This window comes from Callithrix jacchus, chromosome 8, assembly GCF_049354715.1.
Source record: "Callithrix jacchus isolate 240 chromosome 8, calJac240_pri, whole genome shotgun sequence".
Taxonomy (NCBI): Eukaryota; Metazoa; Chordata; class Mammalia; order Primates; family Cebidae; genus Callithrix; species Callithrix jacchus.
In genome coordinates this window covers 101,302,452-101,325,339 of record NC_133509.1, presented here as the reverse complement: position 1 = coordinate 101,325,339, position 22,888 = coordinate 101,302,452, and the positions used below count along the sequence as shown (strand labels likewise).

At 40.2% G+C, this 22,888-nt stretch overlaps 1 protein-coding gene across 4 annotated transcripts in view; it reads left to right on the top strand.

The window, feature by feature from the left end:
* The window catches only part of LOC144577428 (uncharacterized), a 157,133-nt gene extending 136,192 nt beyond the window's left edge, over window positions 1-20,941 (top strand). For all 4 annotated transcript variants that reach the window (XR_013521284.1, XR_013521282.1, XR_013521286.1 and 1 more), the window contains one exon: window positions 17,684-20,941. The gene's annotated coding sequence lies outside the window, so the exon portion shown is untranslated. The remainder of the gene's footprint in view (window positions 1-17,683) is intronic.
* The last annotated feature ends 1,947 nt before the right edge of the window (window positions 20,942-22,888 follow it).

The window sequence follows — 22,888 nt, the reverse complement described above, 5'->3', positions numbered from 1 at the left end:
AGCAGTTGTATTCCTTTTCAAAATTATAAGAGAGAAAGGAGAGAGAAACAGAGAGAGGAAAAGGCTCAATGGAATGAGAATGAGGGCCATATAGGGGTTAGAAAGAAAAAGGGGGAGAGAAAGGAAGGGAGGGAGGGGGGCAGAGATTTTTGAATCACACTCATAAGCATTTGTGCAGAATTCTTAGGCAACATCCAAATGATTTTTATTCAGTCTTAGAAATAATGGCAAGTCATGAAAGTGTTTATGAAAATGCCCCCTACCCCATATTATATCAATTTAAAACATCCAGATTTTCTACGACCATCTCCTGTTTTTCCAGTCCTGGACCCTTTTCCCTATCACCTTTGCACTGATCATTTCCTCCCCTCCTGTCTTTACTTCGCTTCTTAATAGGCTATCTTATTCTATGCAGGCTGCTATCACAAAATACCTTAGGCTAGGTAATTTATAGCCAACAGAAATGTATTCCTCGCAGCTCTGGTGGCTGGAGGTGCTGGCAGACTCAGAGGGCTCTCTCTATGAGGGGCAAACAAGTTCCCTCAGGCCTCTTTTATAAAGGCATTAATCCCAAACACGGGGGCTCCACCCTCATGACCTAGTCACCTTCCAAAAGCCCCACTTGTTAAGACCAGCACATTCGGGATTAGGTATCAACATGAATTCTGGTAGGACACAGACATTCAGACCATAGCACAAGCTTAGACCCTATAGCCCATTATCAGAGTAATTATTTTGCATACATTTTCAATTCCCTTGCTCTTTTCTATTCCCATCATCCTATTCTGAGTTCACTGCCACAAATTCAGATGGATCATACGGCCAGGCAATCTTACAGCATCTCCCTAGACAATTCATACCCTCCCTCCCTCCTAGACCAACAGCTCATACTGTCTTCTCTTCCCTCCAACCTCTCATAGCCCTCCCTACTCTTCACTCTTGCATTATGACCTAATTTCTTATTTCTCTAAGAGTTTACAAGCAATCAGAAGAGAAATTTCACATGCTCTCACCACCAGAACACATAATCTAGCTGCATCTGTATCCACAAATCAGCTTCCATTGTGTTGCAGTGGGTGAACTATCCCTGTGCCTCAGGAGAACCCTTCAACTTGTGTACTGGATTCTGCACATCCCCCAACTTCACTTATTCAAGGATAACACTTGTGAAACAAGGTCTCTGATGGCTAAAAAGGAACAAACCATTGTTTCAGATTTCTCTGATTTGTTGAGTCACAGGAAACAGCAACCTTTGGGCTTAGGCATAGAGGATTCACCAGATATCCTCAGGCAAGGGACCTATGCAGAAGCACTTTACACTCCAGAGGCAGTGGTGCTTTCTGGGCATAAAGTTAAACTTGATGTCATTCTGTGCACATCTTGGATACTCTTGGTCCAGGACCTACTGAGACTCTTCCATACTCACCTGGATGCTGAAGCTCTCTGTTTGTGTACCAGAAGAGTACCAACCTCTTGGTGCATGGCCATTGTGGGGACAGGACACCATTTAAGTCCCCTGCTCCAGCTGCTTACCACTATCTCAAAAAGCCCCACCTATTTTGACCCCAAATCACCCTCCAGCTACCGCCCTATAAATGTGCTGCCTATTAGAGTAAAACTCTAAAATTGCCGCATTTGTCCTTGTTCTAGCTAGTTTCTCTCTTTCCATTTTTTTTTCTTGACCCTATTCCAATCAAACTTTTCTTCTCCCCTGCCACCCCCATTTTATCAAATCTATAGTGCTGTTAGTTGAATCTGGCATAGTTGATCACTCCCTTCCTTCTTATAGCACTTTCTTCTCTTGGTTCCTAGAAAGCTGTGGTTTCTGATTTCCCTTTTCTGGGTCTTCCTTCTCCTTTTGATCTTTTAACATCGTAGTGCCCCAGGGGTCAATTCTTGGGGCCTCTATCCACGCTAACTTTCTTTTTTTTTTTTTCCACGCTAACTTTCTATGTGATCTCAGCCAGCCCCACCCAAGGGACTGACAGATAAACTACAGGATTCCCGGCTAAATATGAATTTCAGATAAACAACCAGTAATTTTTTAGTCCTTTATTTTTCTTTGCTATGTCTGGCAACCTTGCACATTCAGTCTTTTCCCTAATGATGCGCAGATTTCTATCTCCAGCCCAAGTCTTTCTCTTGAACTTCTTACAGGTAGGGAAATTGAATTTTACAAATTAAATTACCTCAACATCTCCACTTAGGTTTCTAACTGGCCACTCAAACTTACCATCTCTAAAACAAATCTTGATTCTTTTCCCTTCTGCCAAACTCACTCCTCTTGGAGGCTTCCCTTTCTTGGGAATGACATCACTATTCTCATTCTCCTGGTTGATGTAGTTCTCGTTGTCCCCTCTTTTCTCTCTTGCTGTACACCAGTCCACTAGCAATCCCCAGAGACAACATCTTTACAATATAATCAGAAATCTCACTTCTGCCATCTTCACTGCTGCCATGGTAATTCCAACCATCATCATCCCTCAGTGGACTAGTATAATAGCCTCCTAATAGGTTCTCCCTGCTTCTGTCCCTGCTCCCTTCCCTCAGTATATACTCCACAGAGAAATTTTTAAAAAATATAAATCAGATCATGTTGCTTCTTCACACAAAAATCTGTAATCTCTTCTCTTTTCACGCTGAGTAAAATGCAAAACCCACACATTCTTACCGTGTCCTGCAAGACTCCACACCATCTGGCTGTCTGCCAGTGCCCTGGCATCATGGCCATCACTGTCCCACTTGCTGCGCCTGCTCCAGGCACACTGACCTCTAGGCTCTTCCCAGAACATACCAAGCACCTTCTAGTCTCCAAGACTGTATTACTGTTTCCTCTGCTTGGGATGTGCTGCCCCCACATATCTGACTGACTTGCTGTCTCTCTCTCTGTTCAAGCCTCAGCTGAAACGTTGCCTAATGAGAAAGGCCTAACAACCACGCTGTCTAACATAGCAGCCTCCCCCACCTTCATCCTGCTCTCCTCTCAATGCCTGCTTTTTTTCTTCTTTGTAAGACTTAGCACCTCTTGACATGTTTATTTATTGTCTCTTTCCACCACCTGCCACAACTAAAACTTAAGCTCCATGAGAGAAGGGCATTGGTTTTGTCGCTTCTGAATGTCTGAGGCCAAGAACAATGCCTGGGATCATCAAAGTTAATTGAACAAACAGTAGAGTCAATTCATGAGTAGAGAAAACATTTATGATGGAGGTTGTGATGAAAGAAATGATCATTTTCTTGTTTGTTGTGAATCTTAATTTAGTTTATAACCCAGAAGTCCGTCTTTTGATTGGCCTAACTTTTTAGCCCTACAAAATGCTTGTGTGGGAGTAGCTGTTCCCCTCCCCACACACATCAGTGAGAACCTACCATTATTTCTAAGAATTCAAGCAGAAGAGAAGGATGCTTCTTTCAAGAAAATAGTTTGAAGGAGTAAATACAAAAAGTTAGTTGAGTATTTGTCCCTGTAACCTTTTCAGGCTATATATGCCCCTCGGAACAGTAAATTGTCTTAGAAAGAAAGTATTATTTTAGAGTTTATAAAGGTTTATTTTGAATCATCGTCTCCAAATTACAAGTGGAAAATGGAATCTCAGAGAAATTACAAGGTCAATTAGAGGTGGAGCTACTGTTGAACCCTGGGTTACCTGACTCAGTTAAGTCTAATGAGACAAAGAGATGGCACCTCAGAAATTGCTCTTATGAGAATCACCTAAATTGGGTGTGAGTTGGGGACAATGTCTTTCCCATAAAATTCTGAATAAGGCTTGTGAAAGTTACACTGTCTAAAAAAATGGAGAATTTTCATAAAAATTTTGAGAGAACAAATTCAAAGATACTTCTATTTTGGCTTCTATTTGCTTATCTGCATCTGTTAGCCTAGAGTTTATTTTATATATTTTTCCATACTTTTTGTTAAAGAAGGAACTGTTTTTATTCTCAATCTTCAGTGGATTTTAAGATTTTAGAAGACAGTGATCCAGATATGTTTATATTATTTTTAAAGTTATAATTGCTACAAAGTCACAAAATTTTAAAAAAGTACATGTAATGAGAGACTTTACAGATCCTGAAGGGTCTCAAGGTCTCCTTTTCAAATATATATATTTTCTACTTCCTCCTCATGGTGAAACACACATATTTTAGGATAAGTAGTTGGTACAATATGAGGCCTTATGACCTGTTATTAATTAAACTTTTTTTTTTTGAGACGGAGTTTCACTCTTGTCGCCCAGACTGGAGTGTAATGGCATGATCTCAGCTCACAGCAACCTCTGCCTCCGGGGTTCAAACGATTCTCCTGCATCAGCTCCCTAGTAGCTGGGATTACAGGCACCCCCCAACACTCCTGCTAATTTCTGTATTTTTAGTAGAGGTGAGATTTCACCATGTTGGCCTGGCTGGTCTTGAACTCCTGACCTCAGGTGATCCGCCCACCTCAACCTCCCAAAGTGCTGGGATTACAGATGTGAGCCACTGCACCCTGCCTTATTAAACTTTTTAAACTGGGAAATGAGACACTTTGCATGCTGGTATCTACTCTCTGATCTTTGCTATTTTTTTAAAAGTAACCCTAAAGTTAGTTTTCAAACTGGGCCTGTCATATTTATTGTTCCTGGCCACGATCTTCCTTCTGTTTTCTTCTACGAAAAGAGCATAAGCAGCAAATGTGTTGGCACATCTTCAGAAACAGGCTGATCAGAAGTTTAAGGAGAGAGGGATGCCTTTGTGGTGAAAGATGAACCCAGCTTGCCCAGGATAATTTCTCTGCTGCCCTCTGATGCTCCCCAATTCTATAGGGCTTTAAATTTCTACCTGTCGGAAATGTTAGGGGGAAAGTGGGCTTGTTTCAGGCTTGTCAGAGAAGTAAAAAGCCTTAATGGTGATAGTCAGGACCCATCCTCTAAGTAAGCCACAGAGTTTAGCTAGAGAAGAGTTGGATGGGTATTTCTGCCAAGGAGGAGGAGAGGGGCAGAACATCTGTGCAGAATAATGTGACAGATGATGCGGAAGGGAAATCATTTCTGGACAAAGACTGTGTCGAGGATATTTCTTCTTTGGAATATTCAGACAGGAGATGGACAAGAGGACTTGCTTTAGTTCTCTCACTCATATTAGCAATCTTCTTCACTGCCCAAAAAAATTATATTCAAATCTTAATCTGTTCTAGGGACATTTATGAGTGGTGGCGGCCAAAGGGATTCATTGGTAGATATGTAAGTGATAGCTAGAAGGACAGAGTCCAGGGACTAGAGGGCCTGGTGGCTGTGGTCCTATCTATAGTGTGTAAGGAGGGCCAGAGAGTTGTCAGGGATTACACGGTATCTAGAGAGCTGCCTGCCTATCCAAAGGGATGCAGGAATTTTTTCAGAAAATGGGACGTTAGCAAGGGTTTTCAACCCTTGCCCTTATTAATGAAAAGATCTTCAACTTGTACAGTGCATACTGTGTATTTTAGGTACTACTCCACTCAACACACTTTACATATATTCACAAATTCAATCCTTACAAAAGTCTCATGAGAAGGCAATTTTATTATTTCTGTTTTACACAATAAGAAGCTGAGACAAAGAGAGTTTAAGTAACTAGTCTGAAATCAAGTAGCTGGAAACTGGCAAAGCTGAGATTTTAACCCCTGCAGAGTCTGGCTCCAGATTCTGTGGCCCTTTAACCACACTGCACAGCCTTACTCATGTCTAGGAGTGGCTGATTGATCAGTTAGTCAGCCAGTTATTCAGAATCACTGACTTGAGCTAGGCAGCAAAGATGGAAGGCATGGGGGGTGGTGGAGTGGGAGGCAACAGCCTGAGTTAAGGAAACAAATACTTGAAGGCATTGGTGGGATGGGTGTTGCACCAGAAAGGAAGATATCAAAATGGGGTGAAAGTACTCTTTGCTGCTTATGGGGCAACTTAGGCTAACTGTACAGATATTCATGGGAATAGCACAAAGAAACCATAGTTAACTACCTGTAACTTATTGTTTAATTTGTGCCTGATTGTCTAGGTTTGAGGGACATAAATTAGTACTTATTTTCTTGATTGCTGTAGAATTTCTGTTAGGAAATCTTTGATGAATTAAATCTGAGTTCAAAATGCTCACATTTTATACCAGGTTAAATCACTGCAGGTTATTGGCTATTTTAATTTTGAAAAGGAACCAGGTGCTTTCAGCCATCCTATGCAAAAAAACAACAAGTAGTCCCAGGTTATTTCAAGTTAGAGTTCATGACACTCTGAGTCTTTCTGCCATTCAGTAAGTCCCAGGATCAAAGAATAGGTAAATGACTGAGTTCCTGTCATTGCAGTAAAGTACATGCAATGTGGTCAGTTTATATTCAGTTAGGAGCTTAGACTTCCAGCCCAAGCAGCCAGACATGTTATACCTCTAACATTTTCAAAACCAATTTGAGATTAGTCAAGACTAATAGTCTATGTAATTAAATATTAAAGACCATAGTGAAGCTTGGTGCTTCTCTGTAGATATGACAACTGTTTCTTTTTCTCTTCTTCATCATCGTTATCATTACCTCATCATCAACAAAAACATACATTTGTATGTGCTTTACAGTGGACAAATCATGGCACATGATATTGAGATTGCTTTTCTTTTTCTTTACTATTCCATTAAAGGCCAACAATAAATTATTAGAAGTTGAAATTGCTCCTTTGTCTGTTTTAAAACTGTGTGACAAGGACATATAGAATTATTAACTCTCATTGAAAATAATTAAACATTAAAAATATGACATTATAAAAAGGTCAGTTGACTTAGACAAATAAGCTGTGGATATGGCCTTTGAATATTAAAACAGATAAACAAAAAAATTAGGCTTCATATGACCAGTATAGGGATAAATCTAAGTATGTTGTCTTTCATATCAATATTATTTCATATAAGAAAATTAATATTACAAGCACCTAGAGCTAATTATAATAGTGAATAAAGAAAAATATAAAAAATTAGTAATGAAATTGCCATAGAATTTGCCAGAAAAATTTTCTGGGAGGAGATATGACCTAACTGGTTAACAACTGGGGCTGGAAATATGATAGTTACCTAATATATTCTCAGTTCTTGCTTAAAAGGTATGTACTCATATATTGTTTCTTGATTTGAGATGTTGGGCAAATAACCTAACTTCTATGTGTCTCATTTGCAAACTGACATTCTCTGGGTTGACCTCCAAAAGCAAATTATTTCTGAGGGCCAGATGATAGGTATGGTTCTAAAGAACCGCCAAAAGTGCAGTGCTGTGCAATGCTAAAGCCAATGATAATGATATAGAGTGGGGGGAAAGGTATGTTGCCTCTTTTGCCTAACAATGCTGCCTACAGTTTGACCTTCAGGAAAGTCATTTTGTTTGTGGGTATGTGAACATGTGTATATGTGCTTGAACTCATATAGAATATAGATTTATTAATTTTTCAAGTCAGATTTTTACTTTTATCTCATGTTTTGAAGCATTTATAGGGGACAGGTTGGGAAAATATTGAAATTTGTAAAATGAAAGCATTTTTCTGCACAAACTTTCTCCTATATCAGAATATAGCTATATAAATAGATGGAAACACAAGGCTTTCCTTGTCGTTAACCAACTTTAAAGGCAACTGCAGTTTAATAGGCTGTAGCTGAGTGCTCCCAACCCAGTCAGACTCTCTCTGCTTGAGCTCAGGCAAGAATAATTCACTCTCAGTAGGAAACAGAAAGGGCATGTACTATTTTCCTAAGAAACCAAAGTAAAACCTGTGTGTCTGACAGGCAGTGACAACCCCCTACCCCACCCCTGGTAGTGGCTGTGTAGCAAGTCTGTTGAGAACATTTCTGATGGTGTCACTGAAGTGTGTGGATTTATTTCCTGGAGGGATTACTCCCTGGTACAGTCTTCCTGGTATGACTGCCCTCCCAGCAAGATCTCATCCTAATTTTGCTTTCAGTTGTTACTTCCTGGAAAACTGCCTGAAACCAATTAGTAAAAGTAAGACTAATTGTATCCAAGACTCTAATATTGTAAGAAATGAGGATCCAGTTTCTTAATGAAAAGATTTCAATTGAGAGAACTCAGTTCTCACTTGAAAATTTAATTAGACTGTATGGCTTTTGATTCTTTCAAATTCTACATTTGCTTTTGTTTTATGAAAAATACCAGGAAACTACTGTAGAGGTGCTTACCACATTTCTCAAATGCTTTCAAAATTAAGACAATATTTGTCTGGCAAAGGCATCACAACGTTTGACAATGTCCAATTTTACCTTCTATTTTTCTGTCTTTGTTGAAAAATGTATCTGAACTCATAACCTTGAGTCTATAAAAATCATCATCTTTGTCTCACCAAGTTCTTTCTTGAGAGAAACATTTCATCCATTGTTCCTCTTCCACTTGGCACTTTGCCTTGGAGACCATGTAGAGAAATATTATGAATTGATAATTCCAATATGAAGTTAGCTATGAATGTGTAGCCAACCTGAACCATCATAGCATGCATTCTGCTTCTCGAGAAAATGCAGTGGGAAGTTTGTTTGCCAGTCATGGTTTTGTCCTTCATCATGGGAAGATACAGTCTCTGGCATTTTTCTGCCTATCTGCCAATCATCTGTGATCAGGGCAAGCTTATTCTGTTTTCATCTGACAATCACTGAAGTCAAACTTCTCTTCTTCCAATTCTTGTAGTACCTATTCCATTCATGGTACCCTGTTGGATGCAAAGCGCACCACCCTTCTACAGCTCAGTGGGAGAAAGTGTTAGATGAGAAAATATATGCAAAATGACTAGCACATATTCCATCCTGAGGGCATTTGTGTCTTTCATTTATATCTCAGTGGTTTATTGCTTCTGAATGTGAGCTCACAGAATAGAGATTGGATCTAATTGTACATTGTACAATATTATTGCTAACATTCAAGGTGCTATCTTCTATAAATAGTAAGAACCACAAGCTTATTTTTGGTGCTAGCTAAATAAGCTAGGAAAAGAAAGAAGGAGGAGGTAAGCATTTTTTTTATGAGTCTCAAAAGGCCTGAAACCTCTCAGAGACCTTGATTTTTCTGACTTTTATCTTTTTTCCCCTCTCCCCTTTACATATTATTTGATTTACACCAATAAGCAGGAATGAAGTCTGTCTCCACCTGTGCAGATTCTTCTGGGTGGGGATAGGGGACATAATTTCTAGCAGACACTGCATGGAGTTCCAGCTTTGATGAATGATCTTTTGATCTTGTTCAATTTTTAGGGATTTGTTTCCAGACACCTGACAATAATACTGCACACTCAGCAGAAACAGCCTTCAGACTTCACTTCCCTGCCACCCAGGGAAGCCGTCAACTATACCCTTTTATCATGAAAGCCAGATTATGTCTCTGGCTTGAATTCAGTGGATTGATGTTAGGGTTCTAAATGTCCTCACTCTCTCTGCTTTTTTACTCAAATGAAGCAGCTGTTGCTGGACTGTTGATGAAATGGCTCCTTCAGTAATTCCTTAGAGGGCTATGGTGCCCTGGGAGGTATGAAAAGGGAAAAGTGGGCAGGATTTCTTATAAAACTGGGCTTTTATTTTCAGCCACATCTATGCTTTTCCCAGTTAACAAATCCTAATGCTGAGCATAACTTGAAACATGGAGAGTGACATACACAAGTAGAGCACAAGCCTGCCAGGCTGTGGATGGTGCAAGCAGGAAAAGAGAGGCAACTCACTATGCAGTTATGGAAATAAGTGCTTATTCCAAGGTTCATAAATGAAAAGAAAATCTGAATGAAGAATATTTCTTGGCCAACAAAGGAAAAAGAGCAAAGATTCAGAGTTCTTAGGGTAGAGTTATGAACCTCTTATTCAAAATGACCTTTTTGAACATCTTACTCATGCTGCTAGGGCTTAATAATGATTGGGGAGTTTAGTTTGCAGGACATTTTCTGGAAAAGAAGCGCCCCAGGTCAAATCAACTTTTAAAATATACATTAATGAAATGTTTTGACATACGTATTAGAAGAAAGGTAACATTTTGGTAGCCCAGAGTATATGATGATGACTTAAATAATACAGAGATTTGCACCAAAGGAATGGAGTGAAAGGAGAGATCACTGTGAAAAGTGCTGATCAGGGAAGGCTTTGTGGAAAAGATGAGAATAGCTATCAGGTACCTACTGTGGGCATTTCTTTCTACATCAATTTGAAAGAGAGGTATAATTATCTTCATTTTACAGATAATGAAACAGAGACTCAGAGAAATTGAATAATTTGTCTAAGCCTTTGCATTTCATCAGTGGTAGAGCTGGGATTTGAACTAAGGCAACTTTCCTCTATGCCACACTGCTTTCTTGGGATGGACCTGAAAGATGAGTGAAATTCAGCTATAAAGAGGGAGCATCTTGGGAAGAGCATTGTACCTAGGGGAGAAGAATGGCCAAGGAATGGGAGCGATGCATGAACATCAGCTTCTTACTATGTATGTCAACCTATGGTAGTGAACAGTGAGAAAGGGACCAGCCCAGAGGTGAATGTCCAGCCTAGATTTATAAACCCAAGTCTCCTAACACCAAATGAAATGCTCTTTTCACTGTGTTTGGCAAAAAAAAAAAAAAAGTTACACAGTTGGCACAAAAAATAATAGGTCTCAAAATGCAAAAGCATAATACATATGAATCAGTTTGTGAATGTATAAAAGAATTGTGGGGGAGGAGAGTTTGAAAGTCAGGAACTCTAAACAATCCTTGAAATGAGGTAGGGAGAAACTGAAGATAATAGCACCTATTCCCTGGTTTTAGCCCAGCGTAGCGTGCGTGTGTGTGTGTGTGTGTGTGTGTGCATGCTGTGTGCACATGCACTGGTGCACAGAGGTTCCCAAGGATATTTCCTGCCCTGTTTGGCCATGAGCCCACCTGTTCTCCAGAGGTAGAGCTAACTGTTTTAGCTTTCTCTTTCTTGTCATTGGCAAGACTTGCTACTATTTTCCATTATCCAACTCCTACGCAGCTCATATCCCACTTTCTCTCTTTCTCTGGAGGAATAAGGCTGGCTGAACCAGGTTGTAGATAGGCTGCCACAACAGCAAAAAACATTTAAGATGATTCTGGCTAAGGTGAAATTTTGTCACACTGTTCCAGTCTTGTCTTCCAGTTCTACTCTGAATGTCTAATTTTTGAATCTCTCCCATTCCTGAGTACTTACTTGCTCATATGGATTTTCTTCCAATGCAGAATAGCGTCTAGAACCCAAGAACTTCCCAGGTTTAGCTCCTGGAAAGGCACAGGCTCTGCACTAGTACTCCAGTTGTAGAACTGTTGGTTTGGGACTCTATAGTGAATGCCTACTGTTTTTGTCTGCCTTGAATCCTTCCCTCCTGCTAGTAACAACTACTCCTCCCACATTGTAAGCAACTCTTGGTGAGACTTCTATTGAATTATTATGTCCTTTCCTGATGCACAAGCACACGCACGCGCGCACACACACACACACACACCCAGGGCCATTAGATACTCTCTTTGGGAATTTAAATATCAAGCAGATTGACCCTAGATGGAGAGTATTTGGAGGAGTAACCTGAACTGACTGACCAGTAGTTCTGCTGTTGAGATGGCCCAAGCTGCCCTTATTTCTGACTGCTGTAAGATCTAAGGTCCCGCTTTTCTTTAGTATTTGTGAACTGCCCTGTGTCCTTTCCAAAATGTAATTTTTATTGTTCAAATTAGCTAGAGTCAGAGTCTGTTGTTTGCAACCAAAGAATCTTAATCAATAATCAATACGGATCCTTACTTATATGAAATCATAACTGCCCAAGGGTAGGCTGGTGGTCAATGGGATGATGAAGCCCTTTGTGTTTGAGTCCTAAGACTGTCCACTGAGTGTTGGAATGAAACTGTTCATTTGTGGTCACTTGAAGCTAGACTGGCAGCTTTTCCTGTGCTCTGCCCTCCTGGTTACTTTGACCTTGGGTTGGCATTCTTTGGACATTTCATTGCTAGGCCACTGTTCTGCTGCCAGTCTACCATCTGCTTTGGCACCAAAAACTTAATGTTTCCTGTTGCTAGTAGTTTCTCCAGAAGTCTCCTGGCTCCTCTAGAAATTCTCTGGCATGTTTAGATAGGGTTTCCATTATCCCTTCCTGGGGATTCATTGTTTCAGCAATTTCTCCCTCCCGGATGCATAGCCCCCAGGGAGTAGAGTTGTGGTAAAGAGGTGGGTCTGGGATTGGAATAGACCTCAGCTAGCATCTCCCCTCCACTATTTATGGATAACTTGGGACCAATAACTAAATGACCTTGAGACTTTTTTATACAAAAATAAATACCATTCATGGCTGCAGAACTTCAGACTGCTGTCTGTATAGCGATATTCATGTGTATTGAAGACAAATGTTTCTGGGCAAAAGAGAGTGGAGAACTCAGTGCAAAATCATTAGTCTCTGAGAAAAATGACTTTGCCTGGAGTCTACAGATTATAAATCTACTGGTGTTACCTTCACATATGAGATGTCATGAATACGGAAGTACAGAGAAGTTTAGTCACTTGACCACAGATATACAGCTAATTAGTTACAAAACCTCTGAAATTCAGCCCTGCTAATTCCCAATGCAATCTCTGAAAAGCACTATCCATGCTAAAAGTTGCCTTGGATAATATGTCTACATGGCTTTTTTGATGCATTAATTCTAGTGCCAAGTTCTGTTACTGGGGAAATGGCAGCAAAGGGCCACATGCACAGTGAGAGTGAGGTTTTCCCAGGTAAGGAATAAGATGAGTCTCTATTTGGTTTAGTTTATTAAACCAGGAACACATCGGCTTTCCATAACTCATAGCCCAAGACTGCCAGTGTCTGAGCCTCTCTCTGTAACATTAGTACTTAAGGATACTTGTGTTGCAGGCTGCCAAAGGCCAAAGAGCAAACTCATCTTCCATAGGCTGAAGCTCCCCACTGGAAGTTGGCCTATAACCTTCCCATACACGTATCTAAGCTCTTTCTAGTGATTTTTCAGAGCAATTCTCATGTTAAGGCTTTCAAATCCAACCAACAGAGATAGTTCATATGGATGGCCTATGTTTGATAAGGGAATGATGATATGGTCCAGCCAGGATGATATGGTCACCCTAACCCTGCACACTTATTCAGCCAAGAGGTTTGTATAGCTTCACTGAGCTGGCTGAGCTGCTCTGCCAGCTTCTTATCACTTACTAGTCTGGGCAGGCTTCCCCGGCAGGAGGAGAACTGCTGAGTTACATCAGACATAAATGAATCAATACAAACTAATTCCTTCACAAAAGAAAACCTAATTAGTCACAGTGCTGCAGGAATCAACGGCTTCTTTCTCCTAGCAGTTAACACATTCCAATTCCTATATACAACTGCATTCTGACTCCGTTAATAGAAAAATACATATCCATTTTGTTATTGCCATATGTTAAAACCTTGACAAGTTTATTTTCTAAAACAACCAATAATGGGAACTTTGTTGTGATCTTAGAAGGGTTTTCACAGTTTAGAGATAAGTCTAGCTCTGCGTTAGGAAATGGAGGACTTTCACAGAAGGTGATGATCTAATCAAAGGTGAATTCTTGCTTGGCTACCTTTGCAAGAGGGACATGCAGAATTAGGGGATGAAAATGAGGGTGTGACTCTATGGCACCTCCTGGAAGATGTTGTTACCCAACCTAAGCCTGAAGAACAAGCACTGCCCATATGCCTCTCCTACTCACAAATGCTTTCTGTAACTGACATCTATAAAGATGTCAAAGGCCACCTGTTAAGAGAAACTCTTTTTTTCATTCATTCATCATTCATCACTTTTCCTGACAATTAAAGAGCCTTTTTTTTTTTAAATGGAGTCTTGCTCTGTTGCCCAGGCTGGAGTGCAGCGGCATAATCTCAGCTCACTGCAACCTCTGCCTCCCAGGTTCAAGCAATTCTGCTGCTTCAGCCTCCCAAGTAGCTGGGATTATAGGTACCCACCACCATACCCAGCTAATTTTTGTATTTTTAGTAGAGACGGGGTTTCACCATGTTGGCCAGGCTGGTCTTGAACCCCTGATCTGCCCACCTCTGCCTCCCAAAGTGCTGGGATTACAGGTCTTAGCCACTGTACCTGGCCAACACTGAGTTCAAATCCTGGGCTCTTACACTCACCAAAGATATGACCTTGGACAGGTAGTTTACATTGTCAACCTGCACTTTCCTCATCTGAAAAAAAATGTGATTTATATTGTATTTCTTGAATCTGGAGTGCCACCATTATTTTATATACAACTAAGGAAGAAAAAAATACTGCCAATTAAATGACATTGACTGTAAAACTCACCAATATTAGAGATGTTAAAATGTTAAAATATTAGCATGTTATAATTGAGAAAACAGGATAGCATCTACCTCGTGGTACAAATGTGGACTAATTGAGATAATTCATATAAATGGATAGCATTTTGTCTGACATACAGGAAGTCCTGTATAAATGATTACTACTATTTTTACTACCAGAAGGTGGTAGTTTGGGTAATTTCAGCAAATCATTTAACCCTCTGTGCCTTATTCTCTTCATTTTAAAAATAAATGGGTAGCCATATGGTCCTACCACTCAGAATTGGGAAGAAAAACTAATTAAAAAATGTTTTTATGTCCTTAGCAGCTCTAAATGTGAAACACTATCAACTCTTTCTGCTATTTATCTTCAGTGTCTAGAAACTGATAAGGAAATATGCTCTGTATATTTTTTATGTATGTATTAATTTACTTGGAATTCCAAGGCTAATTTAAACTTTTAACTTGAAGTATTTATATTTCTATTGTAATTGTTGAAAAAGAGCTTTTAGTTTTTGCTTTATCCTCTTCAATCTAACTCTGATTTTTCATGAAATTTTGTTTTATACTGAGAGGAGAGAAGTTAGATTAATGTAGTTCTCTCTGTGTTGGGCAAGCCTAAAGAAATACCTGATAGCAAAATTTTGCATTTCTGTGAAGTCCCATATTTTAGAAGATTGATAGAATTAATCTCAGTTGCATTAGTTTGATGAGAAAGAAAAATAAATTCCTAGTTATTGCAAATGATCACTAAACAGAGAGCGATTCATTTAAAGCAATTTCCAAATTGTAGTCACATAGAGTCCACTATTGGTTCCCACTTTGAGTAGGAAAGAACTAGATCAATAGGGTCAGTGGTTGTGTAAGAGAAGTTCAATTTAATTCAACTTTTAGTTGTTGAACCTTTAGTATGAAGCAGGCATGAGGTTAGGTTATAGTAATACAAAGAAATTTACGAAAATGTTGTTGCCAGAATTTATAGTCTGACAAGAAATGGCAATACAATGTGATAACACTATAAAGTAACGTGGGAGTCCTAAGAAGCAGCAACAAATTCTGCCTGGGTAAGCAAATGAAGACTTCAAACTTTGTATAGGTGTTTACAAAACAGAAAGTTTAGAAAAGAGGATTGCCTGCAGAGGGAACAGTGTTTGCAAAATCTCCATGACAGCAGTGTAATTTACAGTGTGTGTGTGTGTGTGTGTGTGTGTGTGTGTGTGTGTGTGTGTGTTGGGTGATGTGTGATGGGTGGGTTGTGATGGTGTTGAGAGACTAGTAAAGAAGGTTGAGATAAGATTGTGAAGGGCCTTAAGTAAGGTCCTCCCTAACACATTAGGGAGTTTGGACTTTATCAATAGGTAGAAGGTACAGATTCAGGAGTGTTTTGTGGTAGGCTCAATATGACCTAAGAAACAATTGGCTCTAGGGTGGTACAGAGGAACCCGGAATGATTTCAGGTGTCCTGGATGATTGGGGGCTGGGAGTGGGAAGGAAAATTCACTTACACAGAACATGGGTGGAGACACTACAGTGAGAAAAGCACATGACTGAGACTCAGAAGACCTAGACTGAGCTTTCAGAAAATGATCTTTGGAAATAATTAGATCAGACTATTGTATTATATAACGTGTTACACTTCTCTGTGCCTCATTTTCTGCATGTTTACAGCAGGAAGATGAAGAGGAAGCATATTAAGATGACTTAGGAGTCAGGCTCTATGAGTTTAATTCCTAACTCCGTGATTTGGAGCAAGCTATAACACATAAACTGTTTCCTCATTGGAATAATGAAGAGTAATAATATCCATCTATAATTTTGCTGTAAGTTATGCATCTTGGCACATAGTAAGCCTTCAATTAATATTTATTCTTATTATTTCATCTGTTTTAAGATTCTGCATTTCAAGATATATTCTATGATACTTTCGGCAAGAGGAATATTAAGATGTTTGTTCTTTAATTTGAAGCAGCATAGCATGGTGGTAGTAAAGAACAGAAAATGGAGCCTGGAGTATTTGAAATTTAGTCTGCATCTGCCACTTGTTAGCTGTGTGATCTTGGGCAGATTACTAACTTTTCTGAGATTCACTTTCCTCATCTGTAAAATAAGGAGAATGATAGCACCAACTTCATGTGGTTATAGTGACGATTAAATAAGGTAATACATGTAAAGTGCTTTGCCAAGTGCCTGGCACAGATTACCTGCTTATGTAAGTGTAATTATCATTATCATTATCTTAATTTTAATTTTTAAATTATAAACGGTGAGTGGGATACTTCATGGGCCCCTAGAAGTAGCTACATTTCCATATCAGTAATGTTGTTCAATGACAGAGCCGTACCTGAAGAGAGTCCTGTATTTAGTTGGGTTACACTTGATGTGTCCCATAGGCCAGTGAAATTGTGGACCACAGCTAGCCTCTGAAATGGCTCTTCTGAATTAAATGGGATGTCTTTTTCCCCCAGATTCTGTGTGGGAGGCTTATACATTTGGTTTGGTAATGAGTTTGCTTTTTGAGCCAAATAAGAGAAGAGAATAAAAGAAGAGAGAAGGCGTGAGAGGCAATCATAGAAACCTGGAGGCTCACATTCTCCAAAATGAAAAAGAAGCCTGCATTTCTGCAGAAACAAGAGAGAAACAACTAACAATCTCAAAGCTCATTATGATTTAACTTTCAGATAGCACAAAATGACAGTAATGTGACTACTGAAGCCTGTTTTAACTATAAGCAGGAGGGAGGAGTAGAAATGGAGTGTATGAGCAGCGGCATAAAGATAACCTTCTCCCTTACAGGCTGTGCATACATTAGTGCATGAATGTACTGTTAAAAGCCACTAAATCTCTCTAAAGTGGTCATTTCCTTTTCTTTAGTAAATGATTGAAAAATCTTTGTTGTGTATTTTTTTGAACCAAATTTCTGGAACCTTTTCAGGTACACTTTCTGTTTTAGAAGAATGTGAATTGATACTGATGGTTGCATCAGACAGGAAGGAGTGATGAATTCAAAGGGCATGTCGCCTTGCAAAGCCAAAAGAGTAAAGTAGGAGCTCATCCATTCTTTTCCCCCCGAAAAGGAGCATTTTCTTTTGTGTCAGATTGTTGTGGAAGATTTAAAAATAGAAGAATCTGAGTGTCCTATTTTCCCATTGACTGATGGTGTCAGTTCCTTTGCATCTCTGTCAGTCTGCTATTACTATGATGATCACTATTATCATCTGTCTTTGACTTTTGCTGTCTAAGAAGTACAAATTATCCTTGGCATTATAGTGCGAGATGGAGGTCTGAATGGAAGCGCTAGATGTTGATATTTGTCTAGGTTAACTGCATAAGTTAGGAACTTTGTAATTTGATCTTGGATATTAGAAGCCAGTGTCCATAATTATTTAACTTAATTCTTTCCAGGTACACAATCCTAAGAGAAGTTTTGAGAACATCAAGGGATCTCAGGAATTTTTTAAATATCAGGCCAACTGAATTGGCTCACTACAATGCACTTCAAAATGATATCGAGAGGCAACTGCACAATCTCAACGCAAAGCAGCAGGTCTGTCAATGTCATCCAGTCAGCCACACTTGAATTCAAATGAGGGCATCCAGCCCCTAGTATAGGACAATGCAAAAGAAAGAAGAGACTCTTTTTTTAACCCTTAAGATACTTACTCTGTCTTTTTGAATCATGACTTTCTGTGGACAATAAAGCAAAATATGGTATGAATCAGATAACCAGGTGTCATTGCCCCTCCCAAGTCATTTAAATTCTTGTGGGTTAAAGCTTTTCATTTTCCAAATGAGTGAGCTAGGAAAGATATTTTCTAATATCTCTTTCTGTTCTGAAAGAGCATGATTCCAAGTGGATGCAAATTAACATGGTGTGAACAAGATGGTTTGTTCACACATTCAGCAACATTGAGGGCATCTTAGGAGCTAAGTACTCGAATGGGGCTGTGGATGTAAAAGACAGAACACTTTGTCCTTCTTTCAGGAGGCTTGCAGAGTGAGAAGCAAGACTGACCAACTAGCAGTTACAATGCGCTCTGCTCAATGTGGGCTGACTAGAGCCAAGGCAATTCTGGAGGAGGGCAGGGCTAGCTCTGAGGTACGGCAGGGTAGCCATCCAGGTTCTGGTGACAATATTTGCAGAAGGCCCCAAAACATAAGCAAAAGTTCACCAAGTAGAGAAGACGGGAGGATGCCCCTGGCAAAAGGAACAACATTAACAAGGCTCAAGTGCAAGCAAACACCCTGTGCTTCAAAAGGTAACTCAAACATGACAATATCAGTAGTGGAAAGTAATGGAGACAGAAAAATGTTTGAGACTTAATTGTGAAGAGTCTTGAATGTCATGCTAAGAGTTTTGACTTTTATCTCCAAGGCACTGAAGAATCATGAAGAATAGAAGACACGATCAGGTTCCTTTCAGAGAGTTCACTCAGGCGGCCCTGTGGAATCTGAATGGAGGGACCATGGAAGGGAGAGGAGGCTTATAGGATACTATGTTGATGGTCCATGGGAGAAATGATAAGATTCTTATCCAGGGCCATGACAGTGAGTATAGGGAGGAAGGACACATTTGAGAGAAGGTTCAAAGACTGAATGCTCAGAATCTACTTATTCATTTATACATCACTCAATACATCTTTATTCAGTGCCCACTATGCATCTGTCAGTGTAAACCTGGTACTTCACAAAGAGGATATAAACACTGCTGAAATACTGAGGAGAGAATGGCCAGAGTGGGACCAGTGACATGGTACTGGTTTGGGTGGGCTCCCTGGAGGAAGTGAGGTCTGACTTGATTTTCCAAGGAAGGAGAAGAGATATGAATATGTAGAAGGAGGCAGGAGAACATTTAACTGCTGCAACATAAAAAGAAAGGAATGAAGAGATGACCATCAGGTATGCTTGATGAATAAAGAGAACCTTTAGTCAATGCTAAAAATGTTGGAGAGACAGGAGGATGAAAAGACTGAGCAGAAACATCTAAATTTGATGTGAACCACTGTGGGTTTTTTAGAAAGAGAAGGGTTTGTGGTATGATAGAAAAGACAGTTGAATTAATGCTTGAAGACCTGGGTTATGGCATTATCTTGCTGGGTCAGCATTCAAGTTACTTAATGTCTTGAGAGCTCAGATTTGTGTAGTTTGGTTAGGAACAAAAAGTGTATTGAGATGTATATTAGTCAGGGTTCTCCAGAAAGACAGAACCAATGGGATATATGGGAGAGGATTTATTAGGGGGAGTTGGCTCACACAATCATAAAGGCAGATAGGCCAACTGCAAACTGGAGAACTAGAGAAGCTGGTAGCATGTCTCAGTCCAAGTCTGAAGCCCCTGAACCAGGGAAGCCAACACTGCAGCCCCTAGTCAGGCCTGAGAGCCCCCTAGAGGCCACTGCTGCAAGTTCCAGAGTCCAACAGCTGAAGAAGCTGGAGTTGGATGTCCAAAGGCAGGAAGAGAAAAAGCATCCTGCTTCCTAAGGAAGAGAAAGAGTAGAGAAAGCCAGTTCTCTTCTTATTTTGTTCTAACTGGGTCCCCAGCCAATTGGATTGTGCCTGCCCATATTGAGGGCAGATCTTCCTCTTTCAGTTCACTGGAAACACCTTCACAGACACATCTAGAAACAGTGCTTCACCAGCCATGAAGGCATCCCTCACTCTGGTCAGGTTGACACTCAAATTAATGATGGTTAAATATAGTCCACCCTTATCAACTTGGCATCTTTATGCGTCTTGTTAAGTTATAATTTCTAGTCAAAGACAATAACAAGATCATAATTCCACCTAAAATGATACAAGTATCCTTTGCACAATGAGGAACACACTAATACCATCCCCAGAAGAGAAGGTAAAGTTCTTCAGTGATGTTTACTCTTCTCCTGGTCCTATAACTTAGATACCATGATGAACAATAACACAATTATTTTGTCAAATAAAAATGAGCAGTACTTAAATACTGGTATAGAATCAATAAGCCTGAAGTTGCATGATAAAGGAACAAGAGAGGAAGGAAAACAAAGATATTTGCTTAATATGTGTGTATATATACACAAATATATTCTTAAGTGGGGAGGAAATATGATAATTACAGTTCTCATTTCTGTAACTGGGCAGGTGATGATAGCTGGTATTTATAACTGCCATCTTATGCTATCCATTCTGCATTCCCTTTGCTTTCACCAAGCACTTCAGCTAGCCATGGTTCTTAACCTGGTTGGGTGACCCAAATGTTTATTCCTGAAGGGTCTGGGCCATTCAGAATCCTGCCTGGATTGGGTTGTTGGAGATTCCCAATTACTTAATCACAGCGTATGGTAATACTAAGTGGTCTCCTTTATTTCAGACATAATCTTTGCTATGGTTTGGCTGTGTCCCTATCCAAATCTCATGTTGAATTATAATTCCCAATGTTGAGGGAGGGTCCTGGTGGGAGGTGATTGGCTCATGGGGCATGCTGTTCTCATGATAGTGAGTTTCCAAAATATCTTATGATTTAAAAATGTGTGTCACTTCCCCCTCATTCTCTGTCTTTCCTGCCACCATGAAGAAGGTGCTTGCTTCCCCTTTGCCTTCCATCATGATTGTAAGTTTCCTGAGGCCTCCCAGTCATTCTTCCTGTTAAGCCTGCAGAACTGTGAGTAAATTAAACCTCTTTTCATAAATTACCAAGTCTCAAGTCGTTTTTGTATAGCAGTTTGGAAATGGACTAATACATTTTTCCTCACCTCCACTGTGAGGTAGTAGTCCAATATCCTCTTAGTAGTCCAGGTTAATTGTCCCAATCAACACCATAACTCCCTTCCTAACTTGTTGACCCAGAGGCATGAGGAACCTAAAGTGACTAGGCAGCAGCCTTAACTTCCAGTTTGATGGAATCATTGTTATATCTCCTGGTAGAAGCATTCTTCTCTCCAGAACTAAGACCTCTAGGCTAACAGAACATGATATTGTAGAAACAAAAAGCAAAATTTTGCTAGTGGATTACTAGGGGTAATAAAGGTACTCTTATTTTCACCCCTTGATTCCTGGCTAGGGAAGAAACAGTACCATATATTGGGTACTGGTGCAGGGCATATACAGCCTTCTGGAGAACCTTGCTCCAGCCATGTAAAGTATTTTCACCTATCTGGTGCTGTAACTGCAACTTCAAAAGGCCATTCATTCCACCATTCTATCAAGCCAGCTGCTTCAGGATGATGGAGAACACAATAAGATCAGTGAATTCCATGAGAATAATCCATCATACTTCTCTGGCTGTGAAATGAGTTCCTTGGTCAGGAGCAGTGCTGTGAGTAATAGCATAATGGTGGCTAAGGCATTCCTTAAGACCACAGGTGGGGCGTTTTGGCATAAGCATTGTGTGCAGGGAAGGCAAATCCATATTCAAAGTGTCTATACTACTAAGGACAAAATTTTACCCCTTCCATGATGGAAGCAGTCCAGTGTAATCAACCTGCCTCGAGGTTAGTTTGCTGATCACCCTGGAAAACGGTGCCATATGTAGGGCTCCATGTTGGTCTCTGCTACTGGCAGATTAGGCACACAGTGTTGCCTGTAGCAAGGTCAACCTTGGTGAGTGGGAGTCATGTTCCTAACTCCATGCATAGCCTCCATCCCTGTCACCATGGCCACTTTGTTCATGAGCCCATTGGGTGATGATGTGGTGGTTGAGAAAGAGTCTCACTGGTGTCCACAGAATGGGTTAGTCTGTCTACTTGATTATTTGAATCCTCCTCTGCTGAGGTCACCCTTTGTTGAGGATTCACATGGGACACAAATATCTTCATATCTTTTACGCACTTAGAGAAGTCTATCTATATACCTCTTCCCCAAATTCCTTTGTCACCGACTTTCCAATCAGGTTCCTTCCAAGTCCCTGACCATCCAGTCAAACCATTGGCTATAGCCTGTGAATCAATGTATAATCATATATTTAGCCATTCTGTGTCCTCTTCCAAGCAAAGTGCACAAACAGGCACACTGCCCAAAGTTCTGCCCATCAGGAAGATTCCCTTCACCACTGTCTTTCAAGGATGTCCCAGAAAGAAACTGTAGTGCTGCAGCTGTCCACCTTTGGGTTATGCCTGCATATCATGTAGTACCATTTGTAAACCAGGCCTGATCTTCTCCTCTTCTGTGAACTGATCATTAGGTACTCCTCACAAGGTCCTAGGTGCAGGCTGCGAGAGAGAAGGCAGTAAAGCAGGAGTAGGAATTATGGGCATTTGAGACATTTCTTCATATAACTTACTTGTTCCTTCAGGACCTGTTTGGGCCTGATCACATATATACCATTTCCATTTGATAACAGAGTTCTGCTGTGCACACACAACTTTATGGCTTAGTGGGTCAGCTAACACCTAGTTTATGATAGGCAGCTCAGGTCACATGGTAACTTGATGGCTCATAGTCAAGCATTCTGTTTCTACTAAGGCCTAGTAGCAGGCCAAGAGCTATCTTAAAAGGAGAGTAGTTATTTGTGGATGATGGCAGGGCCTTGCTCCAAAATCCTGAAGGCTTCCATTGTGATTCACCCATGAAGGCCCGCCAAAGGCTCCAGATAGATTCCTATCTGCCACTGACACCTCCAACATTATTGGATCTGTTGGG